At 41.2% G+C, this 23758-nt stretch overlaps 1 protein-coding gene and 1 long non-coding RNA gene across 6 annotated transcripts in view; one reads left to right on the forward strand and one right to left on the reverse strand.

Moving 5' to 3' along the window:
• The window catches only part of SDK1 (sidekick cell adhesion molecule 1), a 911663-nt gene that overhangs the window by 565194 nt on the left and 322711 nt on the right, over positions 1-23758 (reverse strand). The gene's annotated exons all lie outside the window — the stretch shown is intronic.
• On the forward strand, positions 552-3292 carry LOC112640217 (uncharacterized). The gene is made up of 3 exons (XR_003123907.3): positions 552-925; positions 1939-2015; positions 2511-3292. It is a non-coding gene; the product is annotated as an uncharacterized LOC112640217 (long non-coding RNA).

A 23758-nucleotide genomic window follows, 5' to 3' on the forward strand; every position in this document is an offset into this window, starting at 1 on the left:
AGCTTTGGAGGTGAAAGTGGCTATAACCTGCTCTGCCTTTAGGTTTTAACCCTCTCATTTACTTGACCCTTTCCTTACCCCTGGATGTACCTTCTAGCTATTCCCCTCCCACTACCAAGCCTCGAATCTTAGCACCACCAGAGCAGTGCCTACTGTCCCACCTAGAACTGGCCAGTGACCTGTGCTTAAGGCCACCCTCTTCCTTACAACACTTGCTCCTCCAAATGCTCAGGGTGCCACTCTTGCTTCTGTTGTTGGCCCTCGTTCAGAGCTGCTCCTCCTCTCCTCCCAGGCCTAAATGTCCCTATTGCGCATGTCTACATTCCCCCCACCCCCTGCATCTTTTTAGCCATCTGTAAGAGACCTCCCCCCCCAGATCTTGACCTCCAGTTCCTCTATTCCCAGTTCTGATTCACTTCATCAACTACCTACTTGGCATTTCCTGTCCTCCTTGTTCTCCCTATTGTTCATCTGGACTACTGGGAAGCTGGTCATCCTCACTGCTCAGTGCCACATCTAGCCCATCAGACCACTGCTGCCCAAGGTGAGCCCTGGGAGACATCAGCCTCAAATGGTCAATGAAAAAGGGATTTTGCCTTTGTCCAAGTCCTCCAGAACGGAGAGCCTGAGGCAAGGACTACATGCCAACACTTAATTTGGGAAGTGTAAGCAAGGTAGAACATGTTTAAGAACATAGACTCAAGATAAAGAGAGATGTGAGGTAATGGGTCATCCTAGGTGTGGCGATGGCACAGACTCAAAAGTGTATCAGTTCACCTGTTAAACACATCCAGGTACATGGGGGCATCTCTGGAAAGTTTATAGAAGCAAGCACACTTTGGAGGAGTCCACAGAAGAAGAAAAGATGGGAAATCCACCAGCCTGACTCCCAATTTCCACTGATGGAAATTCATCTCTTGAAGAGGTAATACTCCCTGGACACCCAGCCCCTTGGGAGCCACTCTGGGAACATTGGGGGTGTGACATTTCATTCAAGTCCAGACATGGAGAGGCAACTAAATCAGAACTGAGCCCAGAGTAAGGGGCCAGGCAGGGCTGGGGCTGTAATTTAAATCAGGCAGGGAGTGCTGTGCAGACAGTACCTCAGAAAGAAAGAGGAGGTCAAAAGAATCCAATAAGGTATCCCACTCAGGTTCCATGGTCAAATATGTTTGAAATAGCACATAATATATCCCCCTTCAAAAAGTCACAAGGCATATTAAAGGCTCCAAGAAATCTTATAACAAAGACTTATTTCCCAAACTAAATTAAGCACAGAACCCTTCTGGCTCAAAATACCCTAAATGAGGTTTGTAGAAACATACTTGAAAAAATTATTCAAGTCAACTTACATTCCCAGTTGCACAAACTTTAAAAACTTCTCCATCACCAAACATCTTAGATGAGCATGGATGCCTCCAAGATGGTGAGGAGCAGGGTATCTGACCCCACATGAGGCTTCCAGCCATAGACCATGGGCATGTAACCTTCAATTCCAACAAGACTTAACCTCTTACTGCTCCACAGGTCCCCAGGCTTTCCCCTGCTGGTATATTCCCTCAGCTGCAAATGCCCACCATCTCCCACCCACCCTGAATTGATCTGCTGTCACATACCCTGCCTTCTCTGCACCACTTCCTCGGAATGTACAGGCGGACACAGTCTTCCCCTGAGCCATTCCCTGTGTGCCAACCTCTCAGAGGGCACGTGGGACTTTTTGCCACTTATTTAGTACTTGTTTTATTCTCCTTTTCAAAGTTTAGAGGCTCAAAGGCCAGAGACTAATCTGTTACTCATTTCTGAATCTTAAGGAGACCCTCAAGTATAGGGTCTTGCACAGAATAGCTGCTCAGTGAATGATACAGATATAAGTGCTATGAACTGGAGAGAAACAACCTCTCAAAGACATAAATACAGTTGTGGATTCCAATGTTTTAGCTCCTCACAGATCTCTAGTGATGGACTGCTGACTCTCCTGTGTTTTAACACTGTTCTAAACAGAATCTGATTTCAAGGTAAATAAAATATTCTTTATGAATCAGTCACCTTTAAGAGCAATTTGGCACCAGAATAAGAAAGTTTCTAAATGGTAACATAATAAACTGAAAATTTGTTTACTAAGAAAGCAGTTTACTCCCAGAAAGATGGAGAATGTTATTTTAGAGCAAGAACTGCCAAATTTACATACTCTCAAGCATAAATGATAATCCTCATTAGTCTGAGAGCTGTAAGCAAGGTCCTGCTGATATATGGCCCGCTTGGCTACCGCCAGGGCCTAAATGTAAGAAACAACCAGAGGCTTGAAATATGTTTACACCAATCTATCCAGGGTCTCCAATTTGGCTTCTTTATCAAAATGCTTTTATTCCCCTTGTCCCCCCTGCCCACCCTCCTTGAAGCCAAAGCCTGAGTCACAGAAGGGAGGACCTCAGGACACAGTCTGCTGTTGGGCTTGTGAGTTCCTAGACATGTGCCCATAACCTGTGCTGTTCTTTTACTGCCCTCCACAGCCCTCCCCTGTATGCTGAGTTTTCCCCTGTGGCACCCAGAGATCCCATGGAGCAAAGCCACAGGCCACAGAGCTGAGTCGAGAGAAGACACTGGCACTCAAGTCCATTACTTTCAATGAAGCCCCCTTTTGATGAGAAAAGTAATTCCAACTACAGGGAAAATATCTGAAGTGCATTCATACAAGGGAAGGGGGGCAGGGAGAGATCCTCAGCACCTCTCAGCATTATAAGGTAGTGGCCGCCTCTCATCAGTCCTGACAGCCTCAGGTTTCCTTCATACTTGGTTGCCTGTCTCTGTGGTCTGTGGGCTTAGGCAGGATTGCCTGAGAATATAGGAAATGAGGAAATTCTGACTCTGCCTTCAAGAAGCTTCTACCATGGTTGAGGAATGACATAACCAAACAAAACATTATTGCCAGCCAGTTCCCTCTTTCGTAAAAGAGAGAATGCTTTCCTCATGGGAGTGCTGAAGAATAAAGTTCAGTTTATTTCACTTCAATTGAACTTAACAGACATAACAAGCACTAAGCACAGCTCCTGACAGACAGGGCTCCATAAATAGCAGAAACATGAAAGAGTTCCATGGGGTTTCTACGGAAGGAGGGAAAGTTCTACGAAAAATAGCATAGAAGGTTGCACTGGAGCCAGGAAGGCATGAAAGAGCCCATTCCTGGGACACACAGACCCCCAGAAGCATGACAAGTCCAAGGTGGCCGAGTGATAGCACTGCCCTAAGAGCTCCCAGAGCCACATCACCAGAGAGCCAGACCCCCTGGTCTGCTGCTACAACCTGCCGTCCCTGGGATGCTGGGTTGGGCACCTCCTTCTCCTTGTCTGTATGATGGTGTCAATAATAGGACCGACCTTGGAGTACTGTTACTAGCTATCGCTATTGTTACTGGAAGGAGACGACTTGTAGAGAAGCCTCAGGAAAGGAAACACACGGAGAGCAGTGGTGGTATTGCAGTGAGTCTGGGATCCAGATGGAGGAGCACAGGTTTAATTTAGAATGGGCTCAGGGGCAGGGGAATCTCTTTGGTGTGGCCAGGCTCTGGGGGGATTCATGTGCAGCCCAATCTCTGCAAGGTGGACCTAACATAGGAGTCACGTCAGTAGGCAGCCACAAAGGCACACGCAGAGGAAAGATGATGAGAGCCTGCCCATGATGGCAAAAGTGCAATTGGAGGCATGCCAAGAGGGTGCCTTCCCAGATTCTTGCCAGCCAGCAGGGCAATCAAACCACAACTCTCCATGAGCAGCTTTAGGCAGCCCAGCAAAGGGCTGCTGACCTCTGTATGATTCACAGGTACCTACCTTCCACCTGAATCAAGGAAGCATCAAGAACAAAATGTGGAAACTCTAGTTTCTAGGACAATAAAGAAATACACCTTTTAGTTTCTGCACATAGGCTTAACAGGCAACATGTAGCCACACACAGGACCATGCCTAAGTGCCACAGGTATAAATACGCCATGTCTCCTACTCTAGAGAAAATGGAAACTTAATTACCACTTGTTTTTGGTTTGGTTTATTTCTAGCAAGTTAAAGATCTGGCATCTTTACTACAGCCTGACTAGAATACTCAATAATGAAGTTATTTGCTAGACCAGAGAGGGAATGGCGTCCATGAACTGGGCCAGTTCCCTAGCAGATCCCATGGGATAGTGTCAGGGATGGGCAGTTATCACCACTGCCATTGGCTGCAAACTGAGACTGGCTTTCCCTAAGGAGGCAGGTGAGGCCGATCTTGCTCCACAGGCCTTCCTGGTCCAGAGTCAGACTGAGGTGTCTGGTGTCCTTCCAGGAGCCCTCACCTGGGCCAGGCCACTGTCACCCTGTAAACAATGGTGCCTTCTGGGGCCCTGCTTGAGGGGGATGGCCATAACAGAGATGTTGGAATAGCACAGCATTATCATTCTACATTATGTATAATGATCCATAAGAGATCCAAGGCACAAGTGGTTTGATGGAAAATTTTGTTTAGAGCTAGAAATGATCATGTAGCTTTCTCTAATTACAATTTTAACTCTGCTCTAAAACATAAAGTCAGACTTGTCATTTTCCTCATTTTTCCCTTTCTTTTCTCTTTACCTCTGAACATAGTCCAGGTACACAAACACAGTCATAAGAGTAGCAGGAACACTGAATCACTGCTGACCTGGGTCACATGGGGAAAGACTGGGCAGAGATGAAAGGCTTCATCTCCTATTTCTCTTGGCCATTCATGGGCCTCACTGGGGAGCTTGCACCTTTAATAAAAAATAAATAATAGATTTACAGCCTCTTGGTTTGTAACAAGACAAATGCTATTGTGTTTTGGGTTTCAATGATACATGATAGACTGGGAAGCTTGGTTTTAATTCATTCCCATAACTTTAAAAGAACAAAGAAAACCTGATGGGCTTGAATGCTATTAATAAGTTGATGCCCAAAACTTTCTCCAAACAGATTTACTGCCTTTACTAAGATGGTCCCTTTGAAGCTCCTACTTAATGGAATTCTATTGTTTACCTCTAGATTTATTTCACTTGATCTTGAAAAATCAAAAGCCAGCTGAAGCCACTATTTATAGCCATGTGGGGTTTTTCTCCTCCAGAAAATGTATAAATGTATTCTTTTTGCTTAAATAAAAAAAAATGAGATGCTCTGGATTGAATCTTTCTGTCCTCCCAAAATCCACATGCTGAAGCCCTAACCCCCAGGAGATGGAATCTGGAGCTGAGGTTTTGGGGAGATAATGGGGATTAGGCTGAATCATGAGAGTGGAGTCCCCATGATGGGATCAATGCCCTTTTAAGAAGAGACACCAGAGTATCCTGTATCCTCTTCCTTTCCCCACCACATGCCAAACTGCAGGGAAGTGGCCTCTGCAAGCCAGGAAGAGAGCTCTCACCAGAAACCAAGTGGACCAGCACCGCAATCCTAGACTTCTAGCCTCCAGAACCGTGAGAAATCTATTTCTGTTGTCTGAGCTGCCCGCTGCCCCAGTCTGTGCTATTCTCCTACAGTGGCCCAAACACACACAGATGTCAGTTCAAACTTGGGACCTTTCTTCTGAGACACAAAAAAAGGTTTCTTTGGCTCCTCATGAGGATAAAGCAGTAGTAACTCAACAACTTGAAGCAGGTAGAAGAAGAAACTGAGAGAATTACTCCCCTGTACTTGGAGACACCAGTGGCTCCAACAGGACAGCTCATGCTCAGACATTTGTTATTCACAGGAAGTGCCTTTTACACTCTTAATTTGTGAGCCTGTCCGTTATTTCTTTTCTTAATCCTAGAACTCTACAGTCCTCATTCCAGTAGATTTTCTTTCCAGCTTCCACCTCTTATCACTTTTTTCTTTATTCCTTTATTTGGTTTAGAAGTTGGTATGCTTCATACCTTTAAATGAAATGTTTTCCTTCTGAGTTTCATGAAGCCAGGTTGAGCCACGCTGCACCCATTACTCTCTACCCTGTTTGAGCTGCATGGAATGCCCATGTGTGGAGGGGTGGGGCATGGAGTGGGAGCAGAGGTCTCACTTTGCAAGTGACAGGCACCCTGCACACAGCACTCACCAGAGTTAGGGGTGTGGGAAGAAGGCTGCAGATGCTTCTCAAGTTTATACAACCTCAGCAACAAGAACATTGGCCTCACTGGCTACCTTGAACCCAGGTTCTGGCATCAGTGAACAACAGCAGAAATGTCAATTCACATACCAGATCGAATCTAGGACTAACCAGTCTGGTCTGCTCTGCAAGGAGAGCTGGGCGGCCAGTCTATCCAAGTCATCAAAGTCAACTATTAGGACTCTTGCTCTATCTTCAGAACCAAAGTGAAAACACCAGCTCTGCAAAGAATGACACCTAAAATAGAGCTCTTTCTTTAATATGTAATCAATAAATGCACTGAGAATTGATGAAGAGATCAGAAAAAAAAAAAAAAAAGATAAAAAACACAGTGTTTAGGTGTGGCCTCATTACAAATTCAGGTTTCCTTCCTTCCTTCTTTCCCTCTCCCCTCCTGTCTGTCTGAACAGAGGCTTCCAGGGGTCTCCCTGAGCCCAAGAACAGAACAGACAAGCCGAAATCAAAATCACCATGGCACCTGGCCACAATAGAAGGACATAGCCCAGTTCCCAGAAAGCCTTCTATTGTTTAGTTAGCTTTGGCCCTGAGCTAATCTGGATAACCCACCCAACCCCTGGGGACAGGATCATTTGGTTATTATTCTTTCCATTCAAAGGCTGGCTCTGGAGGAAGCTCGCTAACCAGATGCCAGGGTGACTGAAGAGACACTGCCACTGTGTCTTCACCTGAGTGCTACAGTTCCCCAGTGGCCAGCTGCATCAACTGTCCTGGGACATGGCTCCCTGACGCCTGCTCTTCCCTGGGCCAGGAGCAAATAGATGCAACCCATTTCCTGTTGATAAACCCCAGGCCTGGCCCAGCAGAGAGGGGCCCTCTGCTCAGTCCCTTCGACTCACAACTCTGCCCACTGTCCATGCCCCAACCACAGCTGCTCAGCACCAACCCCCTTGCAGAATCCCAGCCCTGGTTCCACAGTGATGAGTCCATCAAGACGGCCCATTCTTGACTGAGACCATGGAAAACTTCCTAAATTAAGGATTTTGTCAGATCCCGGCAATATTTAAAATTAATTTATAGCTCCTCCACTGCTCTGGGATAAAGCCCAGACTCCATCAGAGCAAGCTCAAGGCACTGTCCAAGCAGCACCTACTTGGCCCTCTACCCTCACCCCCTCTCCCTGGGCTGTACACACAAGCTCCAGATGCTCTGTACTTTCCCTGAGTGGTCACACAGGATGCTGCTTCTGCTAGAACACTGCTCACCTCCAATCCTGCTCTCATCAGCTTCCACCCACCTTTCAAGGCACATCTTCCTGTACTCTTAGTTCAGGGGAATACAAGCAATTGCACCCTGGACTTCACTCCTTTCATACTTACCACTGTTTGGCCTGTGCACTTGCATAAATGGTCCATGTAACTAAAATTTCTACAGGGGCACTGAGGATGTCTGTCAGGGTCACAATTAAATCCTCTATACCTTCTACTGTGCCCCAAACAAAACAAGCATTGGATAGTCATGGATGAATGGCTGCCCATCTTCTCTAAAAAAGTTGACCAAAATAAAAAAATAATAATAGAATAATAGAAGCCACCATTTATTGAGCTCATACACTGTGAGGCAATTTGCTAGGCCTTTTTATGTGTTTGGCTTATTTAATCCATGCTCTTTCTGGTACATTCCAGTGGTCTCCGCTATGGTCAGTCTGTGAAGTGTGTCTTTCTAGAACACATGGGGAGAGATTAGTCCAGTCAGATATGATGCCTATGCCAAGCCCAGGTTTTCATACCTATTATGAATACAATCTCTACACTATTGCCCCGAGGGTCTAGAAGATCCTAATCCCTAATAATAGGCTCCACATCCTCTCTGATAAGGCATTTTTGCCTAGGACTACCACAAATTAAAACACCTTACTTTACAAAAATTCACAAAATACCACTACACAAATTAAAGGTTTATCAAAGTAATAGAAAAAAGAATGTAAATTACTTAAAATTAGGAACTGGTGATTTATTAGTCTTCCTATTGTCTATAGTATTCTGATAGTCAATACCCAGTAGATGTGTGGTAGACTGACTTTAAAAAAAAGATATTAGTCCCTTCCTGCTGACCTGAAAGTTTAATTTAACAGGTCAGTGCTCTTCCTTTGATGGTTAGGCAGTGGTAGTTAGCCAATTAATCCTGTGTACTTGGGAGGTTCAACAAGGAGATTTTGAAGATTTTCTAACAGGATAGTGAGTAATTTAGGTAAGAGGAAGGAATAAGTGAGTAAGAAAAGAATGACTGAGGGCTTTTTAAGGGCTAGGCACCGTTTTTAAAGATTTACCAATTAGCTTAAAAAATAGACAGATTTAGCTCAATATTAAGACAACAGATTACTTTACATCTCTTCATAACTCACACCAGAACTCCTTGTCCAAGTTAAAAATTTGATCCTATTCTTTGATCACCAAGAATGCTATATTTGGTGAGCTCACATTTCTCAGAGCTGATTATTTTAAAAAGGGTTTTAGATGAGCTACTAATTTTGAAAAGATGTGTATTTGGGATTTCCTTTATAACAAACTCCTAAACAAAAAGCTGGTTACCAATAAAGATAGCTTGGAAAACCGCCAGTAACATCACAAACAAGATTTTGCAGGTTGATAATATAAAACATCCAGAATAAGTTGAAATATACAGAGAAAGGTATTCCAGCTATTGCATTTAAGTAAAAATCAGCTTCAATAATCCAACTCTAAATCAAATAACAGGACACTTAGCTGAAATATTTAAAACAAACATTCCGATGGGAAAATCTTAATTTCATTAAATATATTTGAGAAAAATATAAAATATCAGCTCCCTGGGAAAACAAAAAACAAATTTATGTCCTGTAAGTACAAATATCTCAGTACATGCTCTGACAGGGAAATTTTTACTACAGATGGTAAACACATAAATCACCATAGATTAAAGAAGCATGCATGAAAAGCAAGCAAAATGAATTCTAGGCATTTATGTATTGACAAAAATCACTGAACAAAATAAAGAACATTAATTTGTGTTAAAATAAAGTACTTTGTGTCACAAAGCTTGCAACGCCTTTGGGGACCCATCGGTGCAGGAAATCACACCTACTCTTGCCTGCCTCAGCACGCCATGCTAGGGAAAATGAGCAGGCCACTGCCATCTGTTGACTGCGACAGAAGTTCATGATCATGTTTTATAAACAAAACGATCATTAGAAAACAAGAAGTACCTCCAGATAATCCAGAATTTGAGAGATTCTCACAGAAGCAATAGATTAAATGGGAATCCTCATCATCGTGAGAGGAAGACAGTAGTTTGGTGAAAGGGCAGAGAAGCAGCACCCTAAGGCGTGTCCCAATCCAATTGGGTGCTGGTGTTACACAGAAAATGAAGCACCAATGGTTTCTGTCTCTCCTCTGTCAAACAATGGAGCTGTTGTACAGGATTTAGGATTGTGAGGAAAAGAGAGTGAGAAGCAGAAAATGTTGGTCTGAAGGCCTGTGAAAGACACTCTGAGCCACAGCAAAGGAAGATGGTGGTTTCTGACACATAAGGCACACCAAGGGACACAGGAAAAGTGTAAGTGTTAACTGCATATCACAGAAAACAGACCCAACAAGTTTAAGGTCAAAATCTTCCTCCGAAAGTAACAAATTTGTAATGCAGAAGGACAAAGTGAAAATTTCCTTCAGTAAGTGCAAATCAGAAGCCAATGACTGCTGAGCGCACAGACATAAAGCCCACCCAGCCCAGGATTGCCGAGCCGTCATTGAGAATAGCACCTTCACTTCTGGTCCTGGCTTCTGTGTCAGGGCCACCTCACCACCTACGTGGACAGGTAACCCTCTGGGACTCTTCATAAGGCTTTATAACCAGGACACTGCTCATTAAAACACCGTGGCCACCACATCAAACTTCTCAAGAACAAAATCCTCTGGTCCTGGCATCATGAACAGCTGTGCTTCTCTGCAACAAAGAATCTGCTTTACCTGATGAGTCTTGGGAAGCAGAGCACAAGCTGGGATTCCCTTGTCCTATGGGCTGCTGTGTAGCATCACCACTAAAATCAGGTGCCTTCAAGGCAAAGGACCTAGACTCTGCATCTTTCTACGGTCTCACATCCAGTTCTAGTATGTGGGCCTACTTTTGTTTTTCTTGTTTTTATCATTTCTAACTGATGTATTTTCTTTGTACTATTTGTATCATTTCCCAGTTTTAAGTGCATTTTAAAACTGAGGAAGAGGGGATCCCTGGGTGGCGCAGCGGTTTGGCGCCTGCCTTTGGCCCAGGGCGCAATCCTGGAGACCCGGGATCGAATCCCACGTCGGGCTCCCGGTGCATGGAGCCTGCTTCTCCCTCTGCCTGTGTCTCTGCGCCTCTCTCTCTCTCTCTCTATCATAAATAAATTAAAAAAAATTAAAAAAAAAAATAAAAAAAATAAAACTGAGGAAGATATAAATTTTAAATGAGTAAATAAATATAAAAATACAAACTTATTAATTTTTCAAATGAGAAAATTAAGGTCCAAAGAACCGCTGATAGCAATATGCAGAAAAAACATGCCATGCTAAATACTCAGTAATAAATTAGAACAGCTCAACTAAAAATAAATGTTTATTTGTATAATGAAAAAAAGATAAACAATTTGTCTAATTCCTTTGAGAAAATATTTTCTATTTATTTACAACGTAAAATGGATATATGCTCCCAAGTCAGAACCAAACTCATTGGAATCTGAATGGTGTCTGAAGGGATCTGGTGACCAACAATACCCATCACAGATAATCCAAATGAGGTCAACATAGAAAAAAAAAAAAAAAAACACTTTATGTTAGGAAATCTGATAAAGGTAAAGTCACCAAAGGTATATATCACCAAAGGTAGAGTCATTAACTGTAAAGTTCTGTCTGCCAATGGTCTGCTCTTGCTATAGACTTCTGGTACAAATAATTTCTGAGGTCTTTAGGAATGTGGTACTGAATACACTTGGGGGTCATGAAATACTTATCAGAAAGAAACCCAAAGGATACCAGAAGGTCAAAATTCAACTAGACAAAAACTCCTTGAATGTTGACCATTTTAGGGATTGACAGATGAACCACCCACAGTCCCTGATCAGAAGAATCTGAAATCTAGTGAGAGAAAAAATTTATGTACACCATAATAGAAAAAATAGTGGTGATTACTATTCTGACAGAGGTGTAGAGTCATGGAAGCAAAAAGAGGGATGACATTTTCATCTGAAGGGAAGTTAGGGAGGACATTATCAGAGTTGTCTCATGTAGCTAACAAAGATTGATACAATAAATGAACTGCTCTTTATGTTATTAGTGACTCTGGTTCAAACAACCAATCTCTTAAGGATCACTCTCTTGAGATCATGTAGAATGAAAAGGTAAGTGAACGACCCAGATACTGGGCAAATTTGAATCAAAGTACCATGAAAACTAACCACAGCTTTATTGTTATCTATGACATGTACTATCACCTTACACATTTCATTACTTTTGTTGTTGTTGTTTACTGTGATAGTTTAGCTCCACCAGGGCAAGGATTTTTGCCTACTTTGTCTAAATGCCAAGACATATAATGGGCATTCAGTACTTATTGAATGAGCAAACCAATGATACACCTTAAAAAAAAAAAAAGGTATGCACCAGGGGCACCTTGGTTGGGTGTCCAACTCTTGGTTTTGGCTCAGGTCATGGTCTTGGGGTCGTGGGATTGAGCCCCATGTCGGGCTCCATGCTCAATAGGGAGTCTGCTTAGGATTATCTCTCTCTCCCCTCCCCCCCTCAAAATGGTAAATAAATCTTAGAAAATTAAAAAAAAAAAAAAAAACCTTCATATCAGTCAATCCTAAGTTTTGTTTCCAGGAACAACGCTATAGTGACATCTGTCACTCACTGCCAATTTATGATATACCACACACTCTTCAGATTCTGTTGTAAATTCAAGCCATCTAATCCTCAGGACCCATGGGCAAGTCAGGCACAAAGGGATCAACATCTTGCCTGAGGCCAGAGCCAGCAAACCAAAGGGCACTGCTTTCCCTCTCTAAGCAGATGACCCGAAATGTGACCCAATAAATAAATGTAAGGATGTTCATTGTACAGGTTTTTAAAAACCCTAAAACAATCTCCTGTATTTTGTGGGTATAATTTTATTTGAATGTGCTCTTAAAAACCATATATTCAGGGCACCTGGGTAGCTCAGGCAGTAAAGTGTCTGCCTTCGGCTCAGGTCGTGATCTCAGGGTCCTGGGATCGAGTCCTACATCAGGCTCCCTGCTTAGCAAGGAGCCTGCTTCTCCCTCTCCCTCTGCTTTTCCCCTTGCTTGTGTTCGCTCTCTGGCAAATAAATAGTCTTTAAAAAAAGAAAAACAAAAACTGCATATTGTTCTGTGTGCATGTACTTTTAATTCAAATGAATGATGGTACTATGCTACTCATCCCATTCAGCAGCTTCCTTTTCCAACATTGCTGTGTTTTGTGACACCTCACACCTTGCTCAGTGTACAGTAGCCACAGTTGCTTCTGATTGCTCCCTGTGCATAACCACCACAATCTACCCAGCTGCTCTTCTAGATTAGCACCCAAACTTCCTGCCTCTAGAAACAAACATTGCCACAAACACCTCGTCCACCTATGTTATTCAGTTACTGACAACATCCTTAGGACATATACCCAGGAGAATAAATTGAACCATTCTGTGTTCCTAGTTTGATTAAGAACTTCCAGGCTGTTGTTCTCCATTATAGCCACAGAAGTCTACATTCCCACTAACACTGCATGAGAATTCCTATATTCATTTTTCAGCTTTCTAATTATTACTAGTTTAATAGTGATTATCACACTGTTGCCTCCATTCTTATTACTCTGGTTACTAATGAGTTTGATGACTTCATATGCTGGCAGCCTTCTGGTTTACTCTTTGGTGAAATATAAGCTCACATGCCTTCCTTCTTTTTCTACTAGGATTGCTAACTCCTTCATACCATTTTGAAGGAGTTTCTTGCAGTTCTAGACATCAACTTGCTATTATTCTCTTACAGGTTTTGGACATTGCATATATCATCTCCTGCTCTGCTACCTGGCCATCTGTCTACCAATGCCTTCATGACATAGATATCAAAACTTAATCAAATTTGTCAATTTTTTCCATCACTTTACGCTTTTGTTGAAGTTTATCAAATTCTTCAAAAACAGGGATCCCTGGGTGGGCGCAGCGGTTTGGCGCCTGCCTTTGGCCCAGGGCGCGATCCTGGAGACCCGGGATCGAATCCCACATCGGGCTCCTGGTGCATGGAGCCTGCTTCTCCCTCTGCCTACGTCTCTGCCTCTCTCTCTCTCTCTGTGACTATCATAAATAAAAAAAAATTTAAAAAAATTTTAAAAAAATTCTTCAAAAACAAATTTTGGAAGAGATTTAATTGAATTTAAAGATTAATTTAGGAATAACTTAAAAAAAAAAAAGGAATAACTGATTTCTTCCTAATACTACATGCAAGAGAATAAAAAGTCTATTACATAATCTTCTTTGTTATTAAAATTAAAATTTTCTCTGAAAAGATATGCATTCTTGATTAATTTGTAGATACTATATAGTTTGTTGCTAATATGTTGTTTTATTACATTTTTAGTTGTAGTTGAATACTACTAATGAAGAGAAATTACATTGATTCTTATAGATTGAGCATATATACCCAATGTCACCATACTTATTAGTTCTAATAATCAGTTTATTACATTCTATTAATCGCGATGACCTTATTATCCATAAATATTATCCTTTTATTCCTCCCAATACTAAGCTTTTCTTTCCTTTTCTTCCTGGATAGCATTCCTCAGGACATCAATGCTTGGCCAAGCAGCAGCAGAGATGGTGAGATAATGTGGCAGATACTTCTGACTGAATCTTTCAAACTCCATTCCGTTCTACCTCTATCTAGATGGGTCTGAAATCCAGAAACTACATCTGGATCTACTTCTCAGGTTTCCTTGCAGATAAGGTTGTGGATGCAACTTGGAATCTTGTCACTTGAGAGGCACTCTCCAAAGGATTTTGGAGGAGGGAGGCAAAGCAGAGGATGCCCCCACTCCAGTGGATGCTAGAAAGCAAGGATGGGAAGATGTGCTTGTCAGGCCAGAGTCTGCATTTGGGTGTCTAGTTATCTGCTTGCAGGGGTAAAAAGTGAATGGTAATGAAAATGGCAGCAGCAGCAGCAACTTCCTGTCTTCTGGACCCCAACTACTGTGGGGTGACCTTGAGATCGGCCCCCAAACCCACTCCTCCAAGCCCTTCCAACAACTTAAGTACCTAATGCACTACATCTCTTTCTGTCTGGAAACCAAGAAGGTTTTGTTGTTTCCTGCATTAAACTGTGATGGACAACAGTATATTTATTCCCAGTATTAGAGGGAATCGTTCAAAATTCTCCATTAAGTTAATCTGTGATATAGGTTTTGGCATGAAACCTTAAAAAAAGACCCCTTCCCTTCTTAATATATTACCTATGTGTATTTTTTTTTATGTGTATTTTTAAAATCACTTTATCAAGTGCTTTTGCTACACTGTTTGAGATAACCACACTTTTTCCTTAGTTCTCCTAATGGGCAGGACTGCATTTATCAATTTTCTGATAGTGGCTTCAGGAGCTGGACATTGTTTCCTATACCTTCTACTTTCTGGAAATACTTGTAAACGATGGTAAGTGATTGTTTCCTAAAAGTTTGCCAGAAAACACCTATAAAATCCTTCTGGATATTTTGGGGAAAAAAGTCTTTGACTACATGTCTATGTACTTGTCTGATCATATGTTGATCTAATCGTGTTATCGATTTTTTCTCATGGCAATTTTGACATTTTATATTTTTTTCTGAAAATATATTTTATTTCGTTTTTTCCCAAAATTTATTAGTATGTAATATTTGTTCCAATATTTTTTATCATTTTAAAATATCTTTGGTCTATGGCTATATCGTAATTTTTTGTTCATTTTTTTCTTCTGATTCAGTCTATCCGAGATCTTATTCAGCTTTCAAAGAACCAGCTCTTGATTTTCTTAAACTTCTGTATCATTTAATGTTATTATTCTGTACTTTATTGCTTTTAGTACTTAACTTTATTTCCTTCCCTCTTGTTATTGGATTTTGTTTTGTTGTTTTTTTGTTTTTGTTTTTTTTACCAACTCTCAAGAGGACTGCCTGGCTCACTTATTTTTTAACTAACCTTTCTTGTTTGCCAACAAATGTAAGACTTTAAAACCTGTTTAAGCACCACATGGACTCCATCTCACAGTTGGGACATTTTAGTTCTCAGAAGATCACAATTCCATTTTTTATTTCCTTTCTAACCCTAGGATTATTTAGAAATACGATATTTAATTTACAACCACAGGGATTTTACAGGAGGCAGGCTGTCATGCTGGTAATTCCTTGTCATGTGGTGCCATACTGATGGACCCTGAAGTTTATCACTCCTGTTCACGGGCTTCCTGGATGGCATGACAATGGCTTGCTCTCTGTAACCATTCCCTACAAGCCCCCAAATGCACACTCTGTTGACTGTCCAGTTTTAGGCATACTTTTAATAGCAAGTGCTCACTAATTGTTGCATCCAACTCTTCTCCGTGTCTGCTCATTTTTTCACAGCAGGGTTTAGGCTTCTGAGAGTGGAGTGTTGAAACTCTCCCAACACAACTGTTGATTTTCTCTCTCCCTCTCTGCAGTTCTGTTGTTGCTTGGTATATTCTCAAGCTGAATCATTAGCAGTCCATATTTCCAATGAGTACACTGTGTTCTAATGCTCCTTTAATCAGTCTAGAACATCCCTCGTTCTCTCTTATAAGTTAAGTTACCTCTACTTTCCCTGGGTTCCTGTTGATGTAGATCTCTTCTCTATCCTTTTATTCTCAGCCTTCCTCTGCCTTTCTTTTGAAGTATGTTTCTTGGAGATAACTCATTTCTGCATCTTTTTTTTCCCCTTGGGTCTGAGAACTCCTCTTTATAAAAGATAACCCGGTACCATACATCGTAATTACTATCACATTAGATGCTGGCCACTCTTTTCATATTTCCCATTTAGTGTAGTCCTTTGTCTTCTCCTCCCCAACCCACCCCTTCCCTATTTTGGATTAGACAAAGCAAGTATCTTCCTGCTAGTATAAAAGCCGTACCTCTGTGTTTTGTGAGCATAGTGGCCCCACAGACAAGTCTCTTTGGTTTCCCCTCCACTCAATACTGCAGATAATGTCTGGAATCTCAGTTCCAGGTTACTTGGCCTGTGGTCTCTTCTCTTTGGTTCTTGACATTTTTAAAGGTACTGATAAAGCTAATTCCCATATCAGGACCCACAAAATGGAGGCCATTCCCATGGACCCTATCCACAGCACAAATCAAATCCTAAGCCAGCCTGTGCTGTGGGAAACACCTATCAGAGAAACCTAACACATACCAATCACAATCGTCCAGCAACACTTTAGCTAGCTCATCTTAGTCCTAACCTGTCAGACCCTGTCTCAGCTCTGCTGCTTCCAACAGTCTACCAAACTGCTCCAAATCCCTAAGGAACTGCATTCAACTGCCTGTAAAGATCCTAGTAAACAATCCATTGACTGTCTTCCCTTGAATAAAAGACATCAGACTTCAAACTAAATTGGATTATTCTGTCATTTGACAGCATCAATAAACATTCCTAGGGGACCTGATCTTCCTTACTTCCCATGTCTGTTGGAGATGCTCGCTTGTTTACCACCTTGCATATTTAAATACTTCCTCCAAACACACTTCAGCAGAGGTCTTCATACCTAAAGCCTAAGGACTTGTACAGCTGAAGATAATTATGCCCTCATGTGTGTATGACAATTCGGCTGCCAATAAAAGCCAATGTATTAGGAAAGTCAAAAGCAGAGCTTAGTATAAACAAACATAATGCCACTGAATTGTACACTGAAAAATTGTTAAAATGGTAAATTTTATGTTATGTATATTTTACCACAATAAAAAAAAAGAGAGAGAGAAAAAGAAAAAGCTTTCTTCTAGACTCTCATGACACTCCTGGCTGCCTCCCCATTTCCCAGTGACAAGAAAATTCAAGCAGACTTCAATCTCCACAAGGGGTCCTCATGTTTTTGTTGTTCCTAGCACTAGAGATTTTATACTTTCTCAAAAGTTAACCTGGGATGAGAGCGTCAGGGTCCATGCTACTTTACTTGGTTGGAACTAAAAGCCTGTGTACCACTTTTTGCCTCTAAAACCTACACTGGAATAGGCCATATTTTCTATGATGATCATATCCTACATGAATAAACAGAAAATGCGATTCCAAAGCTAGGGGTCAAAGCTGATAATGGCAAGTTATTTTTGGAAACTGTACAATATGGTCTGAAGTCCTCAGAGATAGGATCTGCCTTGCACATGAAATCATTTTTCACTAGGGCACCAGGTGAGTTCCCAAACATCCACATTATAATACCCACGTGAATGCTGGCTCTGAGGCAGCACATTGCGGCATTACAGCATTGCATTCTGTCCTAGATCAACTATGTAAACATAGCTGTAGGTTGTTGAATAACACAGACCTAAAATATATATTATGGTTGCATATTTTCTCTGTATTTTCTCCACTGGCATTTTTGTTAAATTAATCTTTCTCAATACATTTTAACAAGAAAATGGAAGCAAATGTGAATTTAAAAAGAAAACCATGAAAAGAAAGTGAAATATTCATAATTTACAGGTTCCTTGTAAAAACATTTTCCAAATGCAAGGTCAGCCTAGAATGAGTCTTGTTTAAATACATATTCGAAAAACTTACTTAGCTTACTTGTTAGAGACAGCATATCCTGGAAGGAAACACAGGCTCATTGTAACGTGGCCTCTGACAAAGTCTCCTGCAGCTTCCATATGTAAAGGTGGAAAATCCATGAGGCGGCCACAGAGGGAAACACTAAGTAATCAAATTCAAATTTAGGGGTCCAGTCTTGATTCAAAAACGGTTTACTGAGCACTTCCTATGTACCAGGCACTGTGCCTGGCCAGCAACTAGCACTGAAGGAAAACAGATGTGCCACAACCCTGAGAAGCAAGTCTCCTCAGGAGTCACTTGCTCAGGGGAGACCCAGTCCCAGTGGTCACTGGGATGTTTAGAGTCTCAAGGACTCTCAAGTTCTGAAATCATACTTACAGCTTCCAGTAAGGGGAAAGGCACTGGGATATGTGGGAATAAACAGCCAGGAAGGAGATGGTGTCTTTGCTTTCCTCCACAAGAAGTTCTGTCCCTGATGCCTGAAGAAAGCGACAGTCACGGACAATTAGGTGGGTGACTCCAGAAAGTTAGCACAATGTTGCCCAAACATCCGAAAGAAAAGAAGTAAGCCTTAGACTTTGGGAGTAAACACTAGAGTTCTGAATCAGAGAAGAGAGTGAGGGACAGTTAAAAAATAGTATTCTAATAAAACTCTGGACACAGATTAGGAAAACAAAGATTTCCTGGCATGCCTGATATATATTCCATGCCATCCTATGCCACTCTCCTCAAGTTCATGATCTAGAGATATATTTTTTAAGAGAAAGAGGGGGCAGGAGGGAGGAGATAATAAATGCCTTCAAGACATAAAACAGATGGTATATCAGATACAGTAAGTTGTCAAGGAAAAAATAATAAAGTTCAAGGAAAGGGGAGTGTGTTTGGTGGTAGGTGTGAAGATTTAGGATGAATGAAGAAGACCTAATACAAGCATGACTTCTGAGTAAAGATCCAAATGAGGTCCAAGAGCTAGCCATCTGGATCTTTAGTCAAAGAGCAGGTCTGGTCGAGGCAATAGCACATGCAAAGCCCTGAAGCAGCAGCAAGCCAGGCACACTGGAGGCCAGAGTGTCTGGGCCAAGATGAAGGAGGTGAAGTTCCAGTGAAGGCCACAAATGGCATGCCATGTAGAGCACTACCATGGCCTGACACATGTGTTCATGCCACCACGTGAAGAGGGGGCTGGGCCAGGGGAGACATACACACCAGGTGAAAGATGGCAAAAGATATACTGAGGCATATGAAACATTTTAAGAGTTTATTTCAGCAAACCTTGATTGGAGCAGCACCAAATGGTGAGTGGTCAGGAGCCCTCTGCCCCTGGCGCCAGGGGAAAGACAGAAAGTGCAGAAGCAAAGAAAAGGCCAAAAGGCTAGTTGGCTGTTTACTTCTTTAGTGTTTTGATTTTGTAACCTCAAGGCATTTACAGGCTTCAATTTCAGTATACTTACATAGGCTGCTACTGCATTAAGGCTGTGTCAGTTGAAGGGCCTCCTTGCCAAATTAATTTAACAGAGATAATGATGCCAGTCTGGTAGCAGAAGGGGTGGTTACAAGTGATCACATTCAGGATATATTCTTAAGGTAGAAACAACAGTATTTCCAAATAAACTGGATATAAACTGTGAGAGAAAGAAATAAATCAAGAATGATGCAACAGTTTTTGACCCAAAAAACTGGAAAGAGTTGCCATGAACGAAGATGATGAATTCAGGGGTAAGGAAAAGGTGGAAGGCATAAATTTGGCTCATCATCATATTGAGAGTCCTCAGAAAGGATGTAATTAATTGGACATCTGTATTTTTCAGAAGCAAAACAAATACCCAAACATAGGTTAGTTAGGAGGTATTCAGGATACATACAGCACATCTCCCAGAAACATATTATTTTAGGGTAAATAACATTTAAAATAATTTTACAATTAAATAAACATTTCTAATATGAAGCAGAATTCAAAATTTGTATGAGTTTTTAAGATTAAACACCAGACTTCAAAGAACTGTGCTTGTGACAGGTTGTTTTGAGCTACATTCTGGTCTCCTGGGGCTGTGTATTTCTCTTTTCTGCCAACACAAGTTTTTCTGTGTTCTTCCAAGTCCTGAAGAACTTAGTACTTTTTATGTTTATTCAACATCAATCATCTTGAAACACTGATTGAATGTCAAGCACTATACTGAGAGTCAGGGCTAGCATGGTGAACAGAACAGATCCCTGCCCTTATGAAGTCTACAGTCTATGTTGATGATACTAGGCTCACCTGTTCTTGTTTCTGTTTAGACGGGTTTTTTAAAGGAAAAAGCATGGTGTCATCTTTGTCTATACTTTACAGGATTACCTTGAAGCTCAAATATTTATGACTGCAAAAACAGTTTAGAAACTGTAAACAGGTATGCAAGCAATGTGAACAGACATTGCTCTGAAATGGGGCTGCAGACATAAAGCAGAATTACTGCAAGATACTCTGGATGAATCAGAGAAGAGTACAAATGAACAGCTACATCTGAGTATGCTGATTAGTACATCTAGGCACTGAGTGGGGCTCCTAGATGTGCTGGCACTAAAGAAAACCTTACAGCATGTGTTTTTTCATTTCCTAACAAAAGTAACATAAAATTTCAGTGGTAGACAAAGTACTATTTTCTGGAGATGGACCCAAGCAAGGTTCCCATGGGTCTTCATGTAAGCCATGCTGGACACCGGGGTGGGCAATCACAGTCACTACCATTTTATAAAGGCTACAACTGCACTGCTCAAATGGGGCCTATGCTGATGAGCTCTGAAGTCAGAGCACACAGGGGCAAACTAATGAATCACCACGTTCTTGCAAGAATCAGTATCCCACACCATTCAGGTTTTATTCCCAAGTGCCCATCTTATTTTGTAGTAATAATCACTTAGATACCATAGCTAGGTTCAGCATTTGAGCCGTAAACTAAAAGCTTCAAGGAAAATATCTTCAGTTGGAGAGGATATTTGTGTCTTCTATTTGCATTCTTAAGTTCTCAAAACACACATCCTATATGTAACAGGAAGCTTTAAAGCATTCAGCCACAGCTTCTCATACCCATTACTCACAGGTCTGAATTCAAATAGTCTCTGCTATGAGACCTCAACTGTGGTAGAAAAAAGCGACTATGTGAGGGGCACCTGGGTGGCTCAGTGGGTTAAGCGTCTGATCCTTGGTTTCAGCTCAGGTCATGATCTTGGGGCCATGGGACAGAGCCCTGAGGTGGGGCTTTGTGCTTCATGGGGAATCTGTTTGAGGATTCTCTCCCTCTGTCCCTCCTTCACACACTCACATTCTCTCTCTGAAATACATAAATCTTTAAAGAAAAAAAAAGGGGGACCATGTTAATTTGTAGTGGAAATTTATTTGCCTAGTAAAAATGTATATTAAAGGTTTATAAATATTATGCCTTGTTCAAATGCTACCTTTGAAAACATTCTGATAGTCTCCTAATTTTGATAGGCTGGTCATTAACAGAAGAGAAAAATTCTCCTGAACTCAAAAGCTGAACAATTAGGTCTAGTCTTGAGTCATTTTTACATTCATGATTTAACTATCATTTAGATGTTCTGCCCTGATAACAACAAACACAGGCTGCAGTGGTAGCTCCTGGCTCCCAGTGGTCACCCTGTTGGCCATGTCTGGGTCAGCCTTCATATGCTCTCCTCCCCTCCTTCTTCATGTAGGAGCAATCTCTGGCTCCCTGTCCACACAACTCGTGCTGCACCAACCATCACCCTTTGCCTGATGATTGGAAAATGGTCAGGCATGTGACCCAAACCAAGCTAACTTCAATCTACCCCAAACTTTTTTTTAAAAAAAAAGATTTTATTTATTTATTCATGACAGAGAGAAAGAAAGGCAGAGACACAGATAGAGGGAGAAGCAGGCTCCTCGCAAGGAGCCCAATGTGAGTCTTGATCAATCCCATGACTCCAGGGTCATGCCCTGAGCCGAAGGCAGATGCTCAACTGCGGAGCCACCCAGGTGTCCCTACCCCCAACTTTTTTCAAACAAATCTCAAATAGTTTCTTTCCTTCTCACTGAAAGACTGTTAGGCTAAGATGCTGAAGGCCACCATATAGTAGGCAGTATAGAGAATGCTCATCAGCAGAACTTGAAATTTAGGAAGAAATGGAAATAAAGAGTACGTGTCCCTGGTCCCAGTCACCCCAGGGCTCTCTTGTCCTCTCTGCAATTCCTTTGATCCTATGACCTACTCTAAGATCCTTCCAAGAAATCCTTTATGCAGCAATTTCTTTGAACCATATGAAATTACTATTTCTTTAAGTCAAAATGGTCTAATCTGGCAGCCATTCTGGCAGTTTTAATGGTTCTTCTTACTAAGCTATGTCCAGTTTTTGCCACAACCTAAAGAGTCTTCAGTGACTATAACTGCCAATATTTAGTGGAACTTTCAAACTATGTGACAGAAATAGGAAAACATATATATATATATATGTATTACCTAATATTGATCATTGCTGGTAAAGATAAAAGATACATATGTACACACATATATATACACAAAATACACTTTTAAAGCTACACATAGAAGGATTCACACGTGATTGCACCAAGCTATTAGCAATGCAACGTCTCAGAGTAACATAGCAATACACAGATATGCCACTGAGAATGCAGGCTCTGGAATCACTGTCAGGATTCAACTCCTAAAGGAAACAAGTTAGATTTTTTTTAATTGGAAATTTTATAGCAGTAATTGGAGATATGCATGCAGTTGTGAGAAATAAAAGAGATCCTGAGTACCTTTACTCAGTTTCCTGCAATAGTGACATTTTGCACAACTACAGTAGGATATTGGGACCAGGACTTACATGGATATAATCCATTGCTTTTACTCGGATTTCCCAGTTTAACATGTACTTGTGAGTGTATGTGTGTGACACTATACAATTTCTGCACATGTGTAGCTCATGTGTCTATCATGACAAGGGTCCCTGGCATTGCTCTTCTGTAATCACAACCACTTCCTCCCATCCGTTTCCTCAATGGTTAGAAAACACTTCAGATGATCTATTCTATCTTGTTTGAATTCTGGTGGTTTATAGTTGTAGACAAATTGTCTGTTTCTCCTTAGTCGGCAGATACATGAGAAAATGCTGTCCCTTATTATTCTTTTAATGGCTTCAGGATCTGTAGTGTTATCCCATTTCATTCCTGATATTAAGTGATTTGTGTGCTGTCTCTATCTTTCATCATGCTAGAGGCTTACCAATGTTATTTTTTTTGCTTTTTTTTTTTGCTTTTTTTTTTTTTTTGCTTCTTGGATTTTCATTTTTCTTTTCCTATTTTCAATTTCACTGGCTTTTGCTTTTTATTATTTCCTTCCTTCTGCTTACACTTAGATTTGGTTTCTTTGTTCTTTTTTTGGTCTTCTTTTCCAAATTTCTTGAGGTAGGAATTTAGATTACTGATTGGAGGACTTTCATCAATTTTTATATAAAATTTAGTACTATAAATTTCCCTCTCTAAACTATGTTAGCTGCATCACATATACTTTAATATGCTGTGTTTTCATTTCCATTTGGTTCTAGTATTTTTTTATTTCCTTTAAGATCTCTTTGACCCATATATTATTTACAAGTGTAAATTTTTACCTGTCTGGAGGTTTTCCTGCTGTTCTTCTGTTACTGATTCCTCGTTTGACTCCACTGTGGTCAGAAACACACTCTGAAGGAATTCAATTGGAATGTTCATGTTTTGAACATGCCGAAGTCTGCTCTATGGCCCAGGACAAGCTCCACCTTAGCAAGTGTCCTATGAACTCTTGATAAGTCTATATACTGTCATTGTTGAATGGTATGTTTTAGAAATGCCAATTAAGTC

The sequence above is a fragment of the Canis lupus genome, chromosome 6 (genome assembly GCF_003254725.2).
Source record: "Canis lupus dingo isolate Sandy chromosome 6, ASM325472v2, whole genome shotgun sequence".
NCBI classification, from domain to species: Eukaryota; Metazoa; Chordata; class Mammalia; order Carnivora; family Canidae; genus Canis; species Canis lupus.